General features: G+C 35.3%; 1 protein-coding gene across 2 annotated transcripts in view; it reads right to left on the bottom strand.

Annotated features, from left to right (window-relative positions):
- Positions 1-24,065, bottom strand: part of IRAG1 (inositol 1,4,5-triphosphate receptor associated 1) — a 113,355-nt gene that overhangs the window by 89,046 nt on the left and 244 nt on the right. For both annotated transcript variants that reach the window (XM_071808898.1, XM_071808901.1), the window contains exon 2: positions 21,150-21,267. The gene's annotated coding sequence lies outside the window, so the exon portion shown is untranslated. The remainder of the gene's footprint in view (positions 1-21,149; positions 21,268-24,065) is intronic.

Raw genomic sequence — 24,065 nt, 5'->3', positions numbered from 1 at the left:
ATCCCAGGATTTCAATAGGAAGCTGCAAATCCCTTGCCAGTATACAGGCACATTGACAGAAAGCCTCCAAAACAAAATCCCTCTTGTTTTCTAGCTACTACATGAGATAGTTTTTGGTGTTGCTAAAATACACACTTTAACTATAGAATCAGATATTTAATTTCATAATTTGTTAAAATATTATTCTAAACAAACAGACAAACAACCCCACAAAAAACCTACAACCAATCAAACAAAAAATCCCACCACTTCTTTTAACCTGACCATGAGAAAAGCCTTATACTAATAAGATGTTACTTCTTAACCAATTCACAGGACATTTAGAAAAATTATTCCGTTAGAAGAATTTAACTCTTGCAAGGAACAGGAACAAAGAGTGGGGAAGAAAGGTTGTTTGCAGATGCATGGCAGAATTAAGATACAATATTACAAAGCAGTGAGGAAAGGACCTGAAGTTATCTGAAGCAGCAGCCTGAATTACCCTGCTTCAATTTAGCCCTTGTATAATCCTGTTGTAGTCTATAAAACTCCGAGATTTGGTGGTGCAGTATGCTCAGTTAATGATCTGAACACATTGATTTATACAATGAAACCAGAAATGAAATTAAAATATCTGTCTCAAATTTAATTTCTTACCTTGCTGAGGTCTCTCTTGTTTCTTTCATCTTAGATGGATTCTTCACATACAGAGTAACTTCTCTGTTCACATTAAGAAGCAGAGACAACGCAACACTTCAAGTATACAGGTATGACTATTAAACAGTATTTTTGAATTGCATGAAGAATGCTCAAATGGGAAAACTTGGCAAAAATGTTGTAATCCTTATACTCTGTACAAGCAAGAATATAGCATCTGCATTTGTCTTCTATATAACTCAGGCAACAATATCCTGGCAACCACATTTCAATGGAACAAATCCAGGTAATTAAAATGACTAGATCTAGCATCCATCCCTTTTTACCATCCCACTTGACAGGCCAGATTTACTCATTTGGGAATTGATGGTAGAAAATCTGCTACATTCAGTTAAGTAAGATGTTATCTGTCTCTGAGCTAAAGGGCCTTTAATTTTACCATTGTCCATTTAGCTGTCTCTTTCATAGCACTATCTTTAAGACAACTTCAGAAACTAACTTTACCATTTCATACATGTATCGTATAGCCATATGCTTAGTTTGGTGGATTTCATTAATGCTTTAATAATAATCCTTTCAAGCTTTGTATTTTATGTATAAAGGCTAACATGATTAAATTCACTGCACCAATAAACCACTTGATGTGTTAACATTCTGCATCACGTCTGCTCACTCAAACATTTTACTAGATTCCTAATACCATTAGTCAAAACTTTGGCTTCCACACCCCTGCAACTGCACAGCTTAATTCCACTTCGGAAGCCAAACTCCTACCAAATTAAACTGTGGAACATGAGTTCAATAATAATGAGCTTTTGGATTCATTGTATTTCAGTAGTTATGTGAGCAACTGTTACGGCCTGTGTGTTGACATCTGGAGATTTCGGCAGTCACATCGTTCCTCTGAAAAGGAAAATGAGAAGCAACTCCACAGGAAAACATGAATAAATGACTGTTGATCAAAACAGACCTCAAACTGATAGTGTTGAACAAAGTAAAAAAGCAATCTTGCATTTTGGGGTTTGGATGCACAAATTTAAGTGTAGGGATGCATTTTATCTGGATATCTACATTCAAACTTATTACATGCTATGACCTCACTGTCCTGAAAGAAACACTAGAAGAGATGTTAAGAGAGTCATTACAGTGACAACACTCTCATCAGCAGGCACAACAGAGCTGGTAACCTAGATAAATACTTTTTGTTTCCTTGCAGCGTATCACCACACACTTACCTCCAATTCCTGTAGTCTAACCTGTTACAACTACCTCATTTCTCTCTACTTCATGGAAAAAAAGAGGGTCTCAGAGAAAACACAAACCTTTGTAAACTGCTAGCAGTAGTTCCCACAGGGTAAAACAGAGTCTTCTACTGCCAGAGCACTCTACCAAACCCTCACTTTGATGTGAGCTGCACATGTACAACCACCAGCAACAACTAAACAGTGTGTAGTTTAAATGGAGGCACATTTGTTTCCACGTGTGGTTCGGTACGGAGCACTTCCAAAAGCAAGCCTAAGAAAAGACTGAACATACAGCCGAGTCTTTAGGAGAGAAGTCACTGCTTTATCACCTCCTTGTAGTACTTGCATTTCTCACAGCAAGTCTGACATTCTTTTGAGACTATAAAAGGCAACAACAGATAAATTAATGCGATTTTCAGAACAGAGCAATAAAATGCTTTGAAGTAGCAAGCAACTAAAAAAGGAAATCAAACCGTCATTACATCAGATGAATTACAAAGTCATCTAAGAATTGGTTCAAAATTTAGCCTGCTACATTCTTATACAAGAACACCATTCGGATACACGTTTAGTAAAAAGTTTTGATTCTGACATTTTAAACTTCTCCTAAAGCCTCAGTTCACAGAAGTAATTATTATACATGAGTCGTATTGTACCTTAAAGAATAATCAAATATCAGCTATACCTCACTGAGGTTTACGCAAAGTGTTTTTACCTCACATGGTAGAAATTTGTATTGATATTTGATTAGCTTCAGGTGAGCACATAGTTCATTACTCCTAGCAGCTGACATGTGACAACTGCTATGTGTTTGAGCCTTGAGAGTTGCCCCCACATGTTTTTCAGTCTTCCTACCCACTCTTCAGACCTTTCTGACCATACAAGGTGACTTCATGGATGACTTCATGTGTAGCCTAGTGGGGCAAGAGCCAGAAACAAAGTGTGTAAATCCTACAATACCAAATATCTCAACTCACTGGCCTGAATTTTTGGGTTACGTTATCCACACCACATCCCATATTCCTGCAATAAAGACATATCTCCAAATAAGCAGTATATAAAAAACCCCTAAGGAATGGGCCATCTACAATGTCACTGCACTAATTACTTCAGATTTCTTCAAAGACATACCTTTCTCCTCAACAAGAGCATATCACTCCTAAGTTTAGCTCAGAAAATCGTTACTTGAAACTACAGCCTTCAATTGTTTATAGCGTTACTTGCCATCCCCAAGAGTGCTCCATCTCCTGGTTTACATAATTCTTCATTATTTCATCTATCATTATTTCCCTTTTCTCGGCTTTCTAACTGTTTTCCTCAGATTAAATAACTTTTTTGCACCTTCCAGACAATAAGGTTTTCAACTTTTTATTAAACAGCTGTTTTTTCCAATTCAAAATCTAGAGCTTACTGTTAAACTCAGAACAGTGACTCAGTGACTTCTCTCAGAAAATGTGAAAATTTGTTTTGACACTTCGCAATCTATCCCTGGGGGACTAAAATTTTGCTACAAGCAAAATAAGTACTTACTGAAGTAAATGTGAACCTACACAGCTTGTCTGTTTCTTATACAGTACTCTTCAATAGTCAAACCATTTAACATGTTAATATATAGGTTTCTCCCACAGATACAAAGCCAGTGAGCAGACTGCGTATACAGGGTGTTTCAAAAAGACAGACCCAATTTCAAAGCAGTATATATTGCAAACTGGGTCCGTCTTTTTGAAACACCTTGTATTTACTACGAAAAACACTATACACATGGAAGTGCCATAGTAAGATACAGAGAAACTGAATACCTGAGTATAAGATTAAAAGATTATCTCAGGGATATAAAGTGTTTGCTAAATTGCACTGTATTACTTCGCTTCACGAATTAAAACTGCACTATATCGCTAAAATTGCTTTTGCAAGGCAAAGATTCTAAAACTCACATTTGTTGCAAAAGGATTTACCTAAATGATATTTAGAAAAATAATGAGTCATACGAAATTTATTTCACACCACATTCATGCCTCCCTCAGCACAATCACTTAATAGTAGATCTTTCAAAGTGAGCACAGTTTTACATTAGTGCTTTGAAAATTCTGCCTGAAATACGTAAGTGCTAATAAACATGCTGTTTGCTTACAGCATGAAACCAAGAACGGTGAGATTTAACTTTGTATTACAGACTGCCTTTAAATTCAAGTAAAAGACCTGGTAAAGAAAGTTTTATTTAGCAACTGCAAGCATAATTTCTGAAAATACACCTATTGAGAATAGAATTATGAGACCTGTCTAGTAGTTTGGTGGGTTTTGTTTGTTTGTTTTCTCAAAAATCTGTATTATTTTTACTGCATTCTGTTGATTTTATGTTCCAGGTTTATTCATGTTTCATAGGACAACGATCCCAATGTAATACAAGCAGCTCTTTAAATACTCAGGTTTTGTGCCAGATCCTCAAGTACAGATTTTCTTTTAAAAGTTGTGCAGGTCAGCTGTGTAAATTCTCTTCAGCTGAAAGCTGAGGGATGAGAAACATCAGGCTGAGATGTTTTGAAATACAAAGATGTGATTAAGAGAGCTTCTCTTCTGGCATTATGCAAGAAAAACTATGCAAAAACAAAACCATATATTCCCATGTGATTATTCCATTTATTTCCTAGAAAACTTCAGAATTCGATTGTTTAGGAAGGTTCTCAAGGTCAGATAGGGCTGGGAAAGATTGGGAGCAGCATGGGAGTACAGGCCCAGAAAGTGCCATAAGAGACAGTAACAAAGATTTTTGAAGATTTATAGAAGTTAAACACTTCTTCCTTTTACATAGTGATAATATTAACTGCTCCAAAACCACTGAGAATAAATACATGTTTGACAACAGGTGACAGTATGACACCAGAAGAATGTTTTCTAATTGTAATTGTTCACAAAATTCAGGACCCTGAAATAAACTATATAATACACACATAAACACAAGTTTGCAACTGCACTAGTTAATGTCTGCTTAAGAGGCTTTAAGCCTTTCTAAAGCTTTCTAAATATCACTTCCTAATGGAGAAGCTGATTTTACAGTCTTTGAATTCTTTAAAAATAGGTTTTCTTTGGAGGTTTTTGGGGATACAACTATCACTAGTAGCATGCAATATCTGTGAAGACCCTTTTGCATGCTTTGAAGGAACTACCTCCAAAGGAAAAATCACTGTAGCATTTGTCACCTGAAAAACACAGGTTTCATAATAATTTAAGCCTCACATGTCATTATATAGTTAAGAAGCAATACTTTTTTTCATGCTAAGACAGGAAAAAAGTATTACCACTAACAGAATCTTTTCCTCTATTTGCAAAGTTTTATATAAAAGTCTTTCTACAGATTTCAAATTATTTAAGTTTGATGACTATTCTACTTGAAACTTCTCAGTACATTAGTAGATTTATTCATTAAGTTGTTTGCTTCCTTAAGATTTTATGGCTTAGATGAGATCAATTAAACATCTATTGCACATTCCACTGGATGCATAAATTTAAATTATTATAGCTGAAGTCATACAAATTTATATATTTATCAAGTAATGCTTTGTGGAAGACTTATTGCTACCTTATTTCTACATTCCACCTGTTGAACACCTGTTCTCCTTCCTCATTATTTTGGAAAGGGTTTAGACCTTTATTGGCTATGGTGGAAACCTTTACATTTTCCACTGTCAGAAAGCCACAGCTGAGCTGCTTGAACCATTTGCGTCCTAGTCTACAATTTTGCTCCTACTGCTCTAAATACCTCTCCTAAATGTTTCTACCTGGTATGAAATAGATACGACACTTGATCTTCAATTTTGGCTTTAGTTTGAAAACTAAAGTTCACATGGCCTGGGCAGATAGTAGAAATAAATTCTTCTTATCACAGTTTCAGCCATGTTTGGATTTTCTGTTTTTCTTCTACCTGGTTCTGACAACTCCTTTGTTCACTGTAATGTTCCAAGAGCAGAGGCTCTATTTTGAGATCTTTGCTGCTGCATAAGTAGAACAACATTATTTATAAATATTTACTTTCATTAAATATTCTTTAATAAAATATTTTTTTTTCTCTTTAAAATATAAGGCAGAGCTCTCTGAGCACAGAAGCTTTGTTTCCATCTAGAATGCCATCTTTGCTAGTTCACAGGACTTTTACAATGGCTTATTTGGTACATTGTAGTTGATCAGACTTAACCCAACAATATTGTAGTCTTTACTTATATAAACTCTAGGTATTTGTGCAATCTCCACTGAGTCTATGCATGAGAGTCTGTTGCAGTCTGAAGCAAGTAAGTGTCATCTATGTCCCCTTGATAACAGATCTTCATACTTTTAAATATTTAGAAGAGGTTTACTTGGCAAAGCTATCTGCTTGCTAAAATTATTCAAGTCAGTTTCTCTCAGCTTATTCTTATCGACTAAATATATCAAGAGGGAGCATGTTTAGACTGCAAGCTCTTCAGGACAGCGACAGTGTTATTTTTACAATGTCAGGAACAACAGTATCCTACTGTTAATTAAATAAGGAACTCTGTTGCAGAAGATGGATGGGTAAGTATGATCAAAAGTTAGCATTCTGCCTGTTTCTCCTTCTCCCTTCATTATTTATTGAAGTTGTTTGGATTTGTTTTTAAAAAGCAATAACAAAAATGTTCTAAATATATATTTTTCCTGAAAATGACTGAAGAACAAGTTTGCGTAACCTGCCTTTACCTTAAATAGTATCAAAGCTGATGAGAACAAAAAGCCATATCCATTAAAATTCAGACCACATTATTTATCATTTATGCATAGCTGTCCTAGTAACAGTCTTTAACCAAAAGTATACTTATGATTATCTTATCTGCCAAAACAATAAAGACAGAAAAGACTGAGTATATGTTAATAAGAATTTCGCTTTTGCTGCTGCCCTTTGAAAGTAAATACCAGTTTTCGCTGCTAAACACTAACTTCCAATTTCTGCAAAATCAAGGTAATACAAAATTCATATTTACAGAAATTCAAATTTTATAATATGTGCTTACACATTACGGTGGTAATCCTACATCTAAATAAAATGAATGCCAGGAATATAGAGAGATATATATGGATATACCAGCTGGATTAAGGCCTTTTTCATCTGAAGCAGCAGGAAAACAATAATGGTTCTTCGGACTTAATAATTTCACTATTTTTGTTTCACACATAATACTACTCAGTCTTTACAGGGAAATAGAAAGCAAGTGTTATCCCTGGTTACGGAGAAAATCCATACATCTGAGGTCCCAGCCAGTCAGTGAAGTCACCAAGAATTTTGTCATTGATTAGTGAGAGCTGGATAGAGTCTCAAGCGACTGACTGCATAAAAATTACTGACCTGTTTGCAGCTTTATTCACAGTACACTGAAAAGAAGAGGCCTTTCAAGATACTTGTTGCAAGAAGGAATGCTTGCATTCCATATTAAATATTTTGACACTCATTCTCACAAATTTACCAAGGAACGTTGCTATTAAATGTATTATTCTCAACAGCAAGATCCCAAGACCAGCATGGTACTTTCTGTAATTATTATTAGCTATTGTGAGCAGCTTTTATTTATCTTATTCCTTCCCTGCTTTAGTTATGACTCATTTTCTCCCCTCATAAAAAAAAAAAAGCGTAGTTAAACAGTGGATCAAATTTCTCTCTTTTCTGCGTGAGATGGTTACTGTCTACCAAACAGCTTCCTTTAGAGAGATACAAGCACATGACACAAGTGTAAAAGTGTGTTTTATCATCTTACAATCTACAAGTAAACTGTCTGTAACACCAACTAGCGTTGTCTACCCTGTGTTTTTTGTTACACTTGCTGTAACACAACTGCATTGCTATAAAAAAAAAAAAAACAACTGCATGTTAGTTATGAACAGAAGAAGTATTAGTCTGGTAAACAGCAAGAAAATACAGGTATAATTTCCTCCTGGGAAAACAACAAAAAATATCTATGAAACAACAAAACCCAAGCCAAACAAAACCAAACTAAACCAAAAACCTTCTTTGCTATAAACTAACTGTACCCTATTTCTAAAATCCTACTTAATTATAATTTCTACCTTTCTCTACTAGTTTGATACACAGATAAATTCTTAACACTGCTGTTTTACCTTCAGTTACAAGAGGTCAAGTTTGAATGTGTTACAGATTTTGCAGTTCAGCCTCAGGTTAAAAAACAGACAAAAAAAAAAAGAAAGAAAGAAAAAAAAAAACCACCAACCACACAACCTCCTTCCCCCACATACAACTTCTCAGAAAAGGACTGTCTTATGAAAAATGACTTTACTGTAGTAAGATTCCTTACACATCTGATGCAGCACTGTGCTATTAGCAGACTGTTGAACTCTTCTGGTTCTAGTTCATCTCTGGGTTACATCATTGAAACCCAGATGAAGCCAACAGAAGTGTGCCAAGGCAAAGCTTTTTTGGCTCATTTACTTGTATCCTGCTGAGTGGTAATGTCAGGAAGACTATGCAGAGTGGGGAGGCAGAAGTGGCAGGGAAGGTAGCCAAGCATTAAATTATTAAAATATGCTTATTTATCCCATCATGATAGGCTCCATTTACAAATGTGTAGTTTACTGAAACTCAGTTACAGTTCTGAACCACTGAATTTCATGTGAAAGCTTTAAAAACTGTCTGCACAAAAAGAGTAGGCATAAAATTGGAATTTAATTTTATTACAATATGTTTTCAAATTTTTCTGTGTTCCATTTTGGGGTTTTTGGTTTGGCTTTTTTTTTTTTTTTAATACAAAATATTGAGAATTAAACCACTCATGAATGCCCAGCAAAATGAAGAGGGCAATTAATACAGCAATCAAACTTGCCTCGCAATTACGACTTTATAAGTTATGGCTAGGTCATAGAAGGTAAAGAGACGGTCACAAAAGATTATAATTGGATAATCTGATGTCTCTTTCATTTGATACTCTGAAAGTAACAACTGTCATAACTTCTTAATTGTAGTTCTACTGTTCACTTCTCTACATATTTCACTTAATCATATAAGTTGCTATTGTCAAAAATCACTTGCCATCTGAGCACCTGCTTCTTCATCCACACCAACTGCCTGCAGATACTGTTATATCTATGCTGCAAGATATCTGACCATTCTGACTCGTCATCTTAAAATTGTCTGACAAATACCACTCCTGATGAGAAGTTTGAACTTTTTACCCTCTAGAGAATACAGTCAGCTTTACTAGCCCTGCTGGTATTTTGGACTTGTAACTGCTTCAGTTAGTACTCAATTTCCTATAGAGGAGATATCTTATTAGACTAACAGATAAGTTAGAGGAACACAGATAAGCCCTCAGGCATACAAGCACTTCTCTTGGTCTCTGAAAGCTTCTCTTTCTACACATATCAGTCTTAGTAAGAGATAATTGCTGTAAACTTTTTTGTGAAGTTAGAATAAATTTGCATGGCCATAAGCTTTTACAAAAGCATTACCATTTTTCACTGTGTGTCGTCAGAGCTTTTGGGTGTTTAAAGTCACACCCCAATACGTTTGAAAACAATTTCATTTATATGTAAACACCTTTAAAATGCCTTTCACTGTATATTATGAAACTGTGGTCAATATCTTTAAGCGTTAACTTATCCACAACTGATTTTGCCTTGCTTTTCCTTTTCCATAGATGCTACCTAAGAGAGGATATAATTTACTACATTATCACTCTCCCTTCTTTCCCCATTTCCCATCCCTGTACCCTCAAATCCTCTATATACCTTCAAAGATCTTATTGATAATAGAATCCCTCCACAGCATCCCCACCAGGCCTAGTCCTCTTTCTCCTCTAGTCTCAGAAAAGAGGAGAATATACAAATTTACAGTTAAACACCGAGTGCTTCTGAAGCTTATCAGTATTTTTAAGGCCTTTGATCCTAGAAGACAGCCTCCACAAAATTTATCTACTATGCATTCTGTTTGGTTAATGAAGTTAAACAGCTCTGCAAACACTGCTTTCACACATATCTCTATAAATGTACATGTGCTACCTTCATGGTCTTAAGACACTTCACTCTGTAGCCCAGAAGTGTCTACTTGTTCTCCATTCAGTCATCACCATTTAGTCTTAAGTAGCCTACCCAATATATTTGGAAAAAATCAGATTGCTTAAAAAGGTTCTATAATGATTCATGTTCCTTTGTTATAAATTTAAAGTTACTAGATGTTTGCAATGACAATTAAAACCTAAAAAAATAAATGTCTTGTAGTCCTTCCAGGTGTGATCTTAGAGTTGTATCGCATGTTATTTTTAGGCAACTATGCTTACGAATGAGAAGAATGCTGTACAAAAATGAGAATTTACAACACACAGCTTTGTTAGGCAGGACTAACATACAGAGACTACAAGAACGTAGTTCTGAAAATCTGTCTTTTAATATTAACTCTGTTGTTTCTTTTTCTTCACAGTCATTTAGAAATTCAAAATACCAGCTCTCACATGTTTTCCAGAACTGGAACTCACAGGCATGGCTACAGATGACAACTACAGATGACAAAATAAACACATAAAAAGGACAAACACAGATGAGACAAAAAAGAGTGAGGAAAAAATGACACAAGTTTCTGCAGACATCAGATGAGGAAGATCAGCTCCTTCAGAGGGAAGTTATGAGAGGAAGGGATCAGAAATCCTAAAGGTGCTTGTTCACATTTCAGCTGGTATTCACAGGTCCCCAGAGGTGCCTTCAGTGTCCGGTGCAGCCTCCAACAACTGCAAATTCACGATTCTATAGTGCCAAAATCTGCAATAGCTGATAATTCTCTGGAGGACAACAGCTCAAAAACAAACCTGTTCAACATCCCAGCTCCTTCTGTATATTCAATATGACAAAAGGAAGAAAAATAAAGTTTAGGAGAGTTGGGAGAACATCAGATAGCAACACCCAAAGCCACCTGCACATTCCTCTCCTAAATTTGGAAAAGTATTATTGAATTTTCCATATTGTTAAGAACAATGCATTCACATGAAGCAAATATCTGACCCATTGTATGTTTAATAAAATTCCATGCTTCTGCTAAGCACTTGTCATCTGCTTAACCACAGTACTTAAGGAAACAAGGAGCCACTGCTACATAACAGTTTTCAAAAAAAAAAAAAGGAGTGGGGAGAGGGAGGAAAGCAAACTACTTCCATAAAGCAATAAATGACATCCCCCAAACTGTGAGGCATACATTTTCATTTCAATTGCACCAGTTGGCAGAGAATTTAATGTTCGTAATATGTAGTCCTTCAAATTTACCAGGCATGTAATACCCCTAATTTGTATACTTTTTGTTGTTCTTTGGCTAGAGCCTTACCCAGAAACTTTAGGCAAGTAATAAAAAAACACACACAAAAAACACCGACAACACACCAAAACCAAACCAACCAATGTATGGACAGGAGGTTAGCAAATATGTCACAGGGTATTTCACAGGGTATTTTGTAAACCATGAGGCAGCACATGCATTAGCTGACACTTACACACTAGTGCCTAACAGTCACACAGCAGCATCAGAAGAGAGGCTAAGGCTATGCCATTCCATCAATGCTCTCACAGGTGCTCTGTAACATAAATGAAAATTCAGTTTCCAATGTTCTGTCCAGGGCGGGGTGGGGGTGGGGGAAGGTGGGAAAGCCTCCAAACATACTCCTGTTCACTTTGAAGATGTAACATGGGACAAGGCACAGTCTGCCACAAGCATCCATATAACATTTGCATCCAACTATACTAACACAAACACTAACAAGACACAAAATTTGTATGGCAAGTCCTGTCTTAGAACATACCTACATTTCTAGGCCTAAGATTCTAAAATATCAAGCCCTCAGCTTCCCAAACACATAACACACACACACAGAGCAAGAAGCCAGTCTCTCAGAAAAACAAAATAATCTCCACCATTCCTCACCACCTCCCTGCACAATGCTTTCTGTCTTCAGGAGACTTTTCCTCCCCATCACTTATATAAATTACGTGGTATTTCCCCTCTTTTGCCTGTCCACAAGAAATGAGACTCACCCTCCCATCCCTCTTCAGAAAAGTCTGTCTATGCTACTGCTTAGTTATCACCTTCTTTCAAGCTTTCTGTATCTAGGAAACAAAGCCATTTTAAGAAGTAATATTTCTTAAACCACAGTTAGTCTCATTCCTCAGAGGTGATCTAATACGAGGGAGTAAATATGGTCCAGACAAACAATACAACAGATGCTGCTACTCTGTATATTCCACAGTGCTGGCTCCAGCTTCTTGCCCTTAAAAGCAGCTGCCTGTCACCTCCCACCCTCCAGCATGAGCACTGGCTTAAAGCCACCTTCATGTAGGAAGTTTTCCATTTAGAAGTCAGATTTAACAAAGTAGCTAGTATTTTGTAAGCATAACAAGAAGGTGCGACATTTAAACATTCAGCATAGATTTTCATCCATTTCCAGGTGCTTTTTTGCACCCCTTAATCTGCTCAGTAGTAGATTTATATTTTTCAAACAAATACAGTTTGTTTGCAGCACTGCCTCTAACATGGTATGCAATAACTCTACAATGTTTACAAAAGTTTGTGAATATGTTAACAAAAGCATTATTTTTGCAGTCATAGCAAGATAACATTGACACTGTTGTTCATGAGGCACCCAACTTAGTTCATGTATCCATTTAGTTTTTAGGAGCTGCAGTAAGTTGCTGTACAGTCCACTGCACTTAAACCCCATGCAAGCCCTTTTCTCATTCAGACTGTAAAGCATTTTGTATTCCTAATCTTGCCTCCAAATTAGTGATCCTTTCAATTACAAAGAATGTTTTGTTTGTTCTGATGTCACACAGAACAACTGTATAGAATGTAATAAGTGCGTCAGCAGAAAATATATACGAAAATAATTAGCAGACTTAAGTACTACCTGAGCATGGTCTTATCTTCTTCACAAGCATGCAGGATTAGCACTGGCCTCTGAGGTTTACGGTTTTGAACTGTCAAGATATAGCGTACTTGCTGGAGGGTCCTTGAATTGGTGTTCTTTCTGATTTTTCAAATACAGACATGAGAAATCACTAGAAAACACATAAGAACTGGTTTGGCTATCAATAGTCCATAAAGGTCAAGCTTACTGCCACACAGCAAGGTAAAGTAGTCATTGCCCATCGCTCTAGTTATGCATAAACTACCCAGACATTCAACCACTACAGAATTTCAAATGTATTTTTTTACTTTTTTATAGAATCTCAGGAATAAGAAAAGTCATACAACTTTAAAAATAGATTACTTAAGTAATTATCAACTTGCCAATTATTCTTCAGTGCTGTACCATCTGCTCAGTATTAAACCTCCATTCCTACTTGCAGTGTTGCAAAAAATGTCATCTCTAAGCTGAGCTACTTGTTAAGAACGTGACACCTTCTCACTTTTGGAAATACAGCTATTAAAGCATTTCACTATTTCTTAAAAAAACACTGAGTGAATGAAAAAGAGACAAAATGCTTGCTTCATTTATACGGTTGCTCTGTCTGCATTTCACCAGTAAAAGAACCTACAGATAATCCATCATTACCAGTGACAGTCTTTCCAAAATAAATAGAAAATTCCTACAATATTGTTACCAGATCAGAGGTAGAGTACTTGCATAAAACTTTGCTTATGAGATGTACTGATTTGGTCTGTTTGCTTTTAGATAGTTTGTTGTAGATAATTAGCTGCATGGATTTGGGAAGACTACATTATACAGAGTTGTTTCCAATTCCAGGAATCAAAGAAACGTAAGTTTGTAAGTGCCTCTACACATGTTTATAAGAAATTCCCCTCCCCTACTTTTTTTTTTTTTTTTTAACTTCAGAATAAATTTGAGGAAGGATTTAAAAATCAGTAACTTTTTCCACAATACAAGCAGCATTTAAACATCCTTGACAGTAAACCCCACTGGTTTTATGTTTAAACAAAATTTTTTGAACAAAATTCAAGTTGCCAAAATAAGAGCAGCACCTTGGATGTCATCCTTTTCTGTATAATAATGAACTTAACTCTCCTTGAAAACTGCTAAGGAAACATATGGATAATTTCATAGAGAAGTGTTGCAAACTAAAGCCCTACAGAGGGAAGTAACAATAAACAATATCCTCTTTTCTTCACTCAACCCATTAGAATAGCAACAGAATATAAACTAAGGAAGAGAGCAATTGGTCATCCTCATGGAAAAGTCACCAAAAGAGTCACAATTAAACTTCACAATATTAAAGTAACACAAAAGATGACAAGACTGTCCCTATAATTTGCTACAAGGCTGAAGAAAAGCTTGTCATGTAAAACTCTACAATGATGTGTACATTTTTTAAGTGTATATACAACAGAATCTCAATATGCATGTACAAAACTGCTTCGCAGTCATTTGAGGGCAATGTGCTAGGGTTTGGGGTGGGGAGAGAGGAAGGGTAAAAGTAAAACACAGGATGTTACATGAAGGATCTGCAGTGCTATGTGCTTGAGTCTAATCAGTCCAAATACTTTGGATCTCAGAAGGTCATGACTAAAATCATTACTTGCTTTTTATAGATTCAGTACCTACCTCTGAAAGCAGAAGGCATACATTCCTTTTGCAGTCCACTAGGTATAATTCGGCCACCTTCTCACATAATTTAATGTATCTCAACTCTTTTCAGTTACTGGATGATACAATACAGGACCTTGTATTCCTTTTCACCAAGAACACTCCACAAACATTCACTGCAAGAAGGACTGTCAGCAGTGGTGCTAAATGTGCTATTGTTTACAACGGGGTTCATCACTGTACCTTGGGAGTTAAGAGCAATAATTTAAACCAAGGCCAGCTAAACGAAGCTCAGCTATTATACAGCCTACCTTGACTTAACTGTAGTTAAGGTTTGGTCAGTCCCTCGTTGTTGTCCCAGATATCCCTTTTGAACTACATCTTGTGCAGAAGAGATATAAATTTAGAGGAGGGACCCTTCCCACATTTGCACCTACAGGGACTGTCACACTGTGAAGTTTGTGTTGCTAAGAGCTCAGCTATTATACCGTCTCAGTCAGTACTCAGAAAAGACGATATTTGTCACTAGCAGCTGTCCTAAACTGATTTTTCCTTTTTTGTGCCTCGCATGGCCTTAAGTCTTCCACACTGTACAACATTTAAAACTCACCACACAAGTACTTTCTCACCTCCTTGCCATCATTTTCCATCAGACTCAGCTATCACATTACCTTTGCAGATGTTTATGCCTATCTCTGTTCCACAGCTGATATTACTCATTTGCATATTTAATGTAAAATCAAATAGAAAAATAATTCTCTCCTGAAGTTATCTAAACAAAAAAATCCAGATATCTTCAGCATTTTGAAACAAAGGATATTTCAAAATCTAAAAAATATTTTTTTTAAAAAATAGCATGCTAACTGGCAGTACATTTTCTGACTTTTTATTATTCCTACATGACAAATATTCCCATCCATCAAAGATGAAGATTCTTGCCAGTGATCAAAATACATTGTCTACCCATCTGGATCTCTCTCTAACTTTTAACAGGCATTTTAACAGTGACACAAAGAGCAGTCTCGTGCTGCCTCGGGAACCAGAGATACTGGAAGCACAGTGCTGATATGCAAACGGGGCCCACCCAAGTTTTATACGCCTCGAAGCCATGTAACTACATTTATAAAACATAATTTAATCCCTGCCAAAGTTCAGATCACAACTGAAATACATTCCATACCCAAGCTCTGCTGGGTACCGATAACAGAACAGTTCTGACCCAGTCTGCATCCACCTAAGGTCCCAGCAGCACTTGTTAGCCTTCACTGAATTCCACATCAACTGGTATTTTATCTTGCAAAGATATACTCACAGCAACACTCAAAAATGGACATGGCTCATGTGATCACTTGCCTGAGCTAGTTTAAACTAATTTGTTGGGATAGTTGCCAGGAATCTAAACTGCAGATTTAACTAAACCCCACTGCTTAGTTAAAGGTGTAGCAAGCCATTTGAGAAGTGCTAGAATTCTAGCCAAATGGCTTTCACACCTAGCTGATCCAACTGAGCGGGAAAAGTGCATTTAAGATGCCAACAATCTCTTTAAGAATTGTTCCTGTTTACCATCAACAGCAGTAGGCAAACATTTGTGTTACATGTAAGAGTGACTTAACAATACTTCTTATTCACTTTTCTAGTAGTAAAAAGAGAATAAAAAACCCACACACACTCTCCATCACAGTAGTTCTATTTAATATGTAGAATCACAGATATTTTGTCTGAATAAACATTGTAGTTAACACTTTGTCAAAAAAAGACTGAAACTAGACACTGAGATGTAACAACATTGCTTCCCAGACTGAAAACAGGAGTAAAACATTTGCCTTAAAGTAAATTAAACAAATTATTAGTGCATCTGAAGAGTTTAAGTAAATGCCAGAAGTGCTTTTATGTGACACGAGTGTCAGTAAACTCCCTAATATAGAATTGTGTTTAGTATTTTTCATATACATTTGTTCCACAGCTTGAAAGTCTGCAATTTTGTCTCAAATACACTCTTGAAAAAGCACTGCAGAATCGGCTAAGCTAAAGGAAAATACTGAATTCCACAAAATTCAACAGTTTATCATTTTAGCCAATAAAATTTCGGCTAAGATGAGCAAGCATATTGAAAAAAGGAAGTAGAATTAATTCACGTAGCAATAACAAGTTAGGACTGTGTTTGTATATTAAAAAGAAAAAAAATTCCTAATAAAACTTACTGATTTGGAGAAGCCTATGATTTCTATAATCTGTCCACAAATTCAATACAGCATATCTTTGAAAAAGGTTTTAAACACAAAAGCAATATGCACTCTTTAAATTCTTCCTGACACTATCTATCTTAGCTCTCCAATAAAGGTGCAGAAAAAAAAATACACCCCTGCTATTGAGTAGCAAATGCTATAGAAACTATACTTAAAACCAAACCAAAACAAACAAAAAAACCCACACACAAACAAGAACAAAAACCACAAGAAGACATTTTTTCCACAGAAGCTACATAGAGATAACCATGCTTGTCAATTTTGCCTTGCAGAAGTAACAGGCAAGATTCTTGTAGGGTTATTTTTTTTTTCTCAGATGTTTTCTCATCAAAGTTGATGAGAACAACTGTTAAAAAATTCTATTTCCTGATGTTGTAAACAAAAATGTCTAAAGATTTTTTTCCTAGTATTATTCACACAAAATATCTATGCTTCAGCACTGGGCATGTTTTGAATCCAGTCTCACAACTGAATATAAAAGTGGTTTAATGAGAAAACTAATCTGATTGCAGGTTGTTACGGAATGACCAACAATGTAGACACATTACCATGACCATATTGATTGTAGCTAACTTTGAATTTGGCTCTCCGAGACAGGAATTGACCCGATGACATTCAGGCATCCCTTTCATCATAAATTATTCTGTGATTCGATGAAGAAAAACTGAAAACATACAGAAACTTTTTTTTTTTTTTTTTTTAAGGTCAATTGACTATCATTCTATTTCTGCCTCAATACTGCCCTCTGCTGATGTTTATACCATTTGACTCTGCATGGGAAAATTGTGAGGCTATGTCACGTGAATGTTTTAACACTTCTGCAAATGAAGAAAGGTAACAATTGAAGAACGTCCTTTTTCACTAATATTCAAATCAGTACAACAGGCTGAATCTCTAGGTTTAGGCCAGAGAGCATAAATGATCAATACTTTTCCCAGGTCAGTTTGGAAAGTGTATATCTTTTCCCTTATGCCATAGAAGCTTAGGATATTTCACAGCAGCCTTCAGATCTACAGAGCAAGCCCATCCAGAGCATGTTTAAAGCTCTAAAGAGAACCACCAGTCTTCCTTGCTACAACAATAGCAAGTCCATGCAGGTAACTGAAAGGAGGAGATTGAAAAGAATATGATGTAGAAACCATCAGAGTGATCAGAAGAATTGGCAGCCATTCATTTTGAGCCAGCCAAGCTATAGTTTTAACACACACACACACACACACACACACACACACACACACACACACACACACACACACACAAAACCATGCAAGTGATAGAGAACTTAGTAAACGTATTATAATCTTCAGTAAAGAAAGGATTTTGATGTAATTTACTGTAATTAACTCTTGGCAGGTTCCACTTAGGAGGGCAACATCAAAAATGCTTTTATGACACAGTTAAAATGGACGCATGCAAAAAACAAAACAATGCACCACACAACAGAAAGCTGGCTTCTCCAAACACTTGTCAGGGTTATAACTGGCTGTTTTAGAAGTTTATTGCTTGTATGAGAGCTACATTTTATTAAATCTGCTATAAAGCTTTGCAAAACAAAGTCAAAGTTTTCCCTTCAAAATTTCCAGTCTACTTAAATTTAATTTCTAAGCAAAATTTTATTTTCTCTAATGCTTACACAAGCCCAAGGTAAAATACAAACTATCCTGAAGAAAGGTAAAAAGAAATCTTTTTCTATGTACTGCTGAATGGGACATAACAGCATTAAACATCAGCAAGGGAAACCCAGACCAAACTTTCTGAAAAACTTTAACAGCAAAGCTGAACAATGAAACTGATCACCACAGCCATTGAATAATTTCCATCACTACTGTTTCAGACATTAATATGCGTATTGTGTTCCTTGTGTACAACTTCTGCACAAAATGCAGCATATATTTTTTAGATTACATTATAAAACATAAACAACCTTGGCACCATTAAAAAAGAACTTGATACTAGAAGTACATCTGACTAAAAAAATTGAGAATCAGAGGCATATATGCTTGTTCTTACAGACTGGAGTCACATAGCTGTCAAATGTATTATGATTTTCTCTATGTGAGTTGCCTCATTTGTTGCCTGAGTTGTGTTGCTTTTGATTAACACAAAGAATTAATGCCTTAACATTATTTAGTTATTAAGTAGTTAAAAGTGTTTCTCTTAGAAGTTTTGTGTTTCCAGCACATTACAAATTACCATACATACACCTTGAAATTCCAAAGTAACCTGCTGAGGTGCAAATGGGAGCCCCTATTCACTCAGTGGGAAAATAACCACAAGGAGTAACTTGTGAAAGTTTGCATCTCCCTTCATTTAAGTGATCTGATTTCTATGCATGCATAGTCACTTGACTGACATAAATAAGCTTTTACTCATACTTGCAGAGGCAACACAGTTCTGGGAGTTTCTTCACTGGCTTCCAAATCAACAGAATTCTTGACTAAGTTCCAGCAGCAACCATATTGGTGGTTATGTGCAAGCCAGAAAGAACATGACTTTACATCCCAAGATGTGCTTGCAGATATAAACATAGTTTTATTTATAAACATACTGCATCATGCATGGCAACTCCAGCAGCAGAGAACTACAAGCCACTAACAGTACCACTACTGCCCTTTGGCAAATGAAATCAGCTCTGAACTCCAGGCAGACATCCATATGCATTTTACTGTGATAGGCAAATTTCATTCCTTACATTATTCAGTCTTACTCACTTTGAGGATAATAAATATTGTTCTATTAATATGCAAAGCCAAGAACTTCCAGGCAGTTTGCAATACAGTATTTCTAGCCTGGTAGCACGCTACTGCTGTGAATTGTAGCCTATCTCCCTGTATAACCACCCTGGCATATGAGGGAATGCTGATTTTAAAAGGTGCCTTGGGAAGGGAGAAAGGAATGCTTGAAAACTTAAAACTGTACATTATTTTTCTTTCTAAATGCTGTTACCTGGGGAGGTTAGTAGGTACTTTTTCAGTTTTAAATGGATATTCATTGCTGCTCACACACCAACGTTATCCACTTGCCACATGGCTTTAGAAGTTGAACAAGAAAGTGTGCTCAGAGCAATACACAGAAACAGGTTCCAAATTATCTAGTGAACCAGTGCCTAGAATACCTCCTCACATCTTAAAATAAGATTCGCTTCTGGTTGATAACAGTTACTGGTTCTTTTCCAATCTCCTTAATTTAAGAAGATAGCTAGACGTGCTTAGTCAGGTTAAGAATCAATGGCTCTACTCGCATGGATCAAGTTAATTGTAAACTTAAGTTACATGTTGATAGGAGGTATGAAAATAGTCTTCAAGTGTGGCATTCATCCATGTTACTTCTCAAATAACTGAACAAAATGTCCCCAGCCTTCTAAGAAAAATATAGAAATAAACACATCAAGTGCTAGACAGAAATACAGAACAGACATTTTATAAATAAATTAAGAGCTAGATACACATTGTCCTATTACACTGGAGTTTTAAAGTAATCAGATATGTTTTTCACCCACAGTATAAGGTGATAAAAAATAAAGCATTTTCCATTACTAACGGTAAGATGTACATTAAGACATATTATAGAATCACTGTCATAAGGTCAAGTTTGAAAATTTCGCTTTTTTGTCTTGGGATGAAATAAATTACAGAAAATATACGTACTTCAGAACTAGTAATTAGTTCCAGTAAAATAATAGTTTCCATCTTAAGGTGGAAAAAAATTTAAAATATTAAAATTACTTCCCCCCCCCCCATACAAAGCTTCCCCCACCCCAGACCTGAAGTTATTAGAGTACCCAATAAAAATTAATGATGTATTTAAAAAGCAAGAGATGCTAATGAAACATTAGAGATGCGGGGGGCAGGGCAGGGGGGATGGAGGTATGAAATTATATGAAAATACACTAGTGAAAACAAAGTAAACCTTAATAAAGTCCCAGCATCTCTGACAATTAATACAGTGAACAGTAAATACTGTTCAACCCATAGCTATGTATTCTAGCAGTGTTTCTTATTAAGGTAAATGGAAACCTTCATAAAATCTAAGTTCATGAATAGACAAAAGAGCTAGGTTACTTACGGTTTAATATTTTAAATAATATATTATAGAGTATATTGTAAAACATATTATACATTAATGTACACTTAAGAGAGGAGAAAACATATATCTCTGTGCATGTCCACGTATTTTATTTCAAAATACAATTTCAAAATGGCATTCCTCATTAAAAACAAATAAACAAAACCACCAAACCAACCAACCAACCAACAACAACAAAACAACAATAACCAAAAAACCCCCACCCAAACTTAAAAGGTTGCAGAATAAGCTTTTAATAGCTTTAAATGTTTACTCAGAAAAACATTAAAAAGATGGGTTTCAAAAGTCAACACAGGACTCAAACTTCCAAGCTTGGGTCTCTTGTTTACATCTTAAACTTTATATATTCAGAACATCTATACAGGAAGGAACTCCAAAGCATTTATGAATTAAAATCTAAATCATACCGAGTTTCTGCAACATCCATGACATTCAACCTTCTCCTGATGTAGACTTGATATTTTGGTCTCTATGTTCTCAAGCACATTAGAAATAGGCTTTCAGTTTTCAGAATAATCCTGAGTGCTGCAAAAGAGATTCATATATACATATTTTTTTAAACTAAATCAGAGTGTATTTGCAGTAACAGGCTATTGAACAGATCTTTCATATCTCATTTGGCAGGACAGAGCTCTGCCCACAAAAAGTAAGGGCATTGATCTGTTTAAACATCATTGTCACTTTAAGTGCTTAAAAAAAAAAAAAAAAAAGTGGAAAGGGTTCTGCAGAAGAAAAAAGAAGGTAGACAAAAGAAAAGTACATCTTCAGAGAAGATAATATCGATGTTACAGACATAAAATCTATTGCTTTTTCTATTTAATTTCTATGTATAGAAGTCAGTATATAGTTTATATTATAAATCACATTAACAAAAAAGACACTGAAAAAAACCACCCACCCCCAGGAAACAGAAAAATTTGTTGACATATTCCCAAAAGCTTTCTTCATCTTCAGGCTGATTCTCAGGCTTCATCCTTCCTGAGAATCTCAGCGCAAGTGTTCATTGTTATTTTTGGAACTGACTTCCATGTTCAAGTACTTGCTTTTATAATGTGTTTTCCTTTCCTCAAACTTTCTGTTAAAAACTTGTTTTTCAGAGAGCATGCATAGATTTCAGAGTGAAAATAATTGTTTTAAAAGTCATACAAAGCAAAGAGGAGATACTTTAAATAAGATGTAGTGCCTCCACTAGTTTCACAACATTTTCAAAAGTGCAATTAGAGCAGCAGAAGACATTGATTTCTGTACCTATTTTGTAGCCTTTTCTTACATTCAATTTTCAGTACACAAATAACATTCTATTGAAAATGGATAACATTGTATTTTAATAATTTAATTTAAAAAGCCCTGTCATTATTAGATGTCATTACGTAAAAGTACCTGTAAAAAAAAGTTTTATAAGTAATTTAATCAAAAAGTCTAGAGGATGTTAGATCTCAATATTCGTGGATTTGCTGCTGATAGCTCTGCTAACACACAAGGTAATTTTGTTCTGTCTGTTAAGCAATATCATTTCAATGAACTTGCCATCAGAACTCAGGAGTCCTTCTGGAAGAACACTTTAGCAGAGAACAATTACTGTAGTCTCCGTCTCAAGCTTTTTTTTCTTTTTAAAACTTTTGCTCTATGCAAGTGCAAGCTTTTATAAAACTAAGCATTGTAAAAAGACATAGAGTAGAAAATGGCAACATTCCCGAAGTTCATCCTAAGTTAAGAAAAATTCACTTCTCTCTCTTGGTGCAAATCTGATTAAAATCTTAAAGACCACCCAGCTGTTCTAAATGGAGGCTTATTTATTTCAGCATACACAACTCAAAGAGAAATGGTAATTTGCTTGCAAAGAGTAGTGGTCAGGTAGCTGGAGGCCTTTTTATTATGTTAGTAAAGTAGCTTAGTTAAGCTCAATTTTCATTCCTGAAAAAAAGGCTTATAATTATATGTGGTAATGACATTTTAAAACATTTTTCACTGTTTATGTAATGTATTACAAGTAGAACTTCAATTTGCTATAGATTACTTTCTATTTATGTAAGAACTTTTGATATTGATAACAATTCAAGGTTAAAAGTAGTAATTTAAATTTTAATAATTAAAAATGTCAATGAAATAGCAAGAGGAAACAAATATCTTCTTCAAATGTTCCTATGCGCTGAAAGTAAAAAAAAACCCAAAAAACAAAAACCAACTCTTTTCACTAGAACAACATCTTATACATTAAAGAAGTTCCACATACCTATATTTTTATCAGTGTATGTGGAAAACAGGAGTCTTGCTCCTTTAAACAATCTAAAAAATAGTTTGCAGTATTGCCTTTTCAGTCCAAACTGCTTCAACAGAAATTAAAACAGCTAAAAATCAGTTTCTTTGCAAAAAATCAGTCTATAAAGCAGAAAAGTAGGCTTAGGAACTCTATTAATTAGCATCTTGCTCTGCATAATGTTGGCTTTGGCATGTTTTTAATGAAAAAAGCACACACATCTATTAATTTCAATGTTACTCTGCTTCACTGTCACATGCAAAAGTTTCTCTACAAAAGTTATTTATGGCACATACCTCCTCAAAGACCTACATGAGTAGGAGAAATGCTAGTTATACTTTATTGGACGAGGTAACTCAGTTCAGAATAATGAGTGCGTAAGTAAAAACCAGAAGCTGAGATTCAAAACGGTAAGTAATTTAAAATACTACTTGATTTGGCTTCAGAGAACAAGTGACACTCCAAGTAAACTAGTAGTTATTTATACAATATATACTATTATAGTAACTCACAATAGATTTTAAAAATAAAATTTAGTAATTTAATGTGTTAATAGTTGTGACTATCAGTTCAGTGGATGGTTACCTATAGGACAAAATCAAGTTTGCTTTAGGGTTTAATAGGTTCTGTAAGCAATGTGTCACAGATTTTTTTTTTTTTTTAATCCTAGCAGAAATGTGCCAGAGGATCTTTTAGTCTTTTTTCCCCCCTTGGTACAAATGCAAAAATATGGAAGATTGGTCAAACGTTACTATGCATGCTATGTTTTGTTCAAATATGTCAGTGTATCTACCATCATAATTAGAAAGAACAATTTAGGAAGCTATTTTTGTAATTTTTTACTCATGCACCTCCAAGTGGCTGAATGCCTCATGCAAAACAAGTTCCAGGATCAGGGCCTAGGTTCAGGATTGAAAAATAGTTGGCCAAGCTGTGGCTAAAAGTTTTAAATATGTATTAATATTGCACCACTAAGCTAGTCAGATAATATTTATTTGTTATACATTATTTTTCCATAAAAATATGGAAAATTCACGCATTTTGATGCACTTGGTTGGAAGTTTTC

Source organism: Patagioenas fasciata, chromosome 5 (genome assembly GCF_037038585.1).
Source record: "Patagioenas fasciata isolate bPatFas1 chromosome 5, bPatFas1.hap1, whole genome shotgun sequence".
In the NCBI taxonomy this organism is placed as follows: domain Eukaryota; kingdom Metazoa; phylum Chordata; class Aves; order Columbiformes; family Columbidae; genus Patagioenas; species Patagioenas fasciata.
This window is presented reverse-complemented; position numbering and strand designations above follow the sequence as displayed.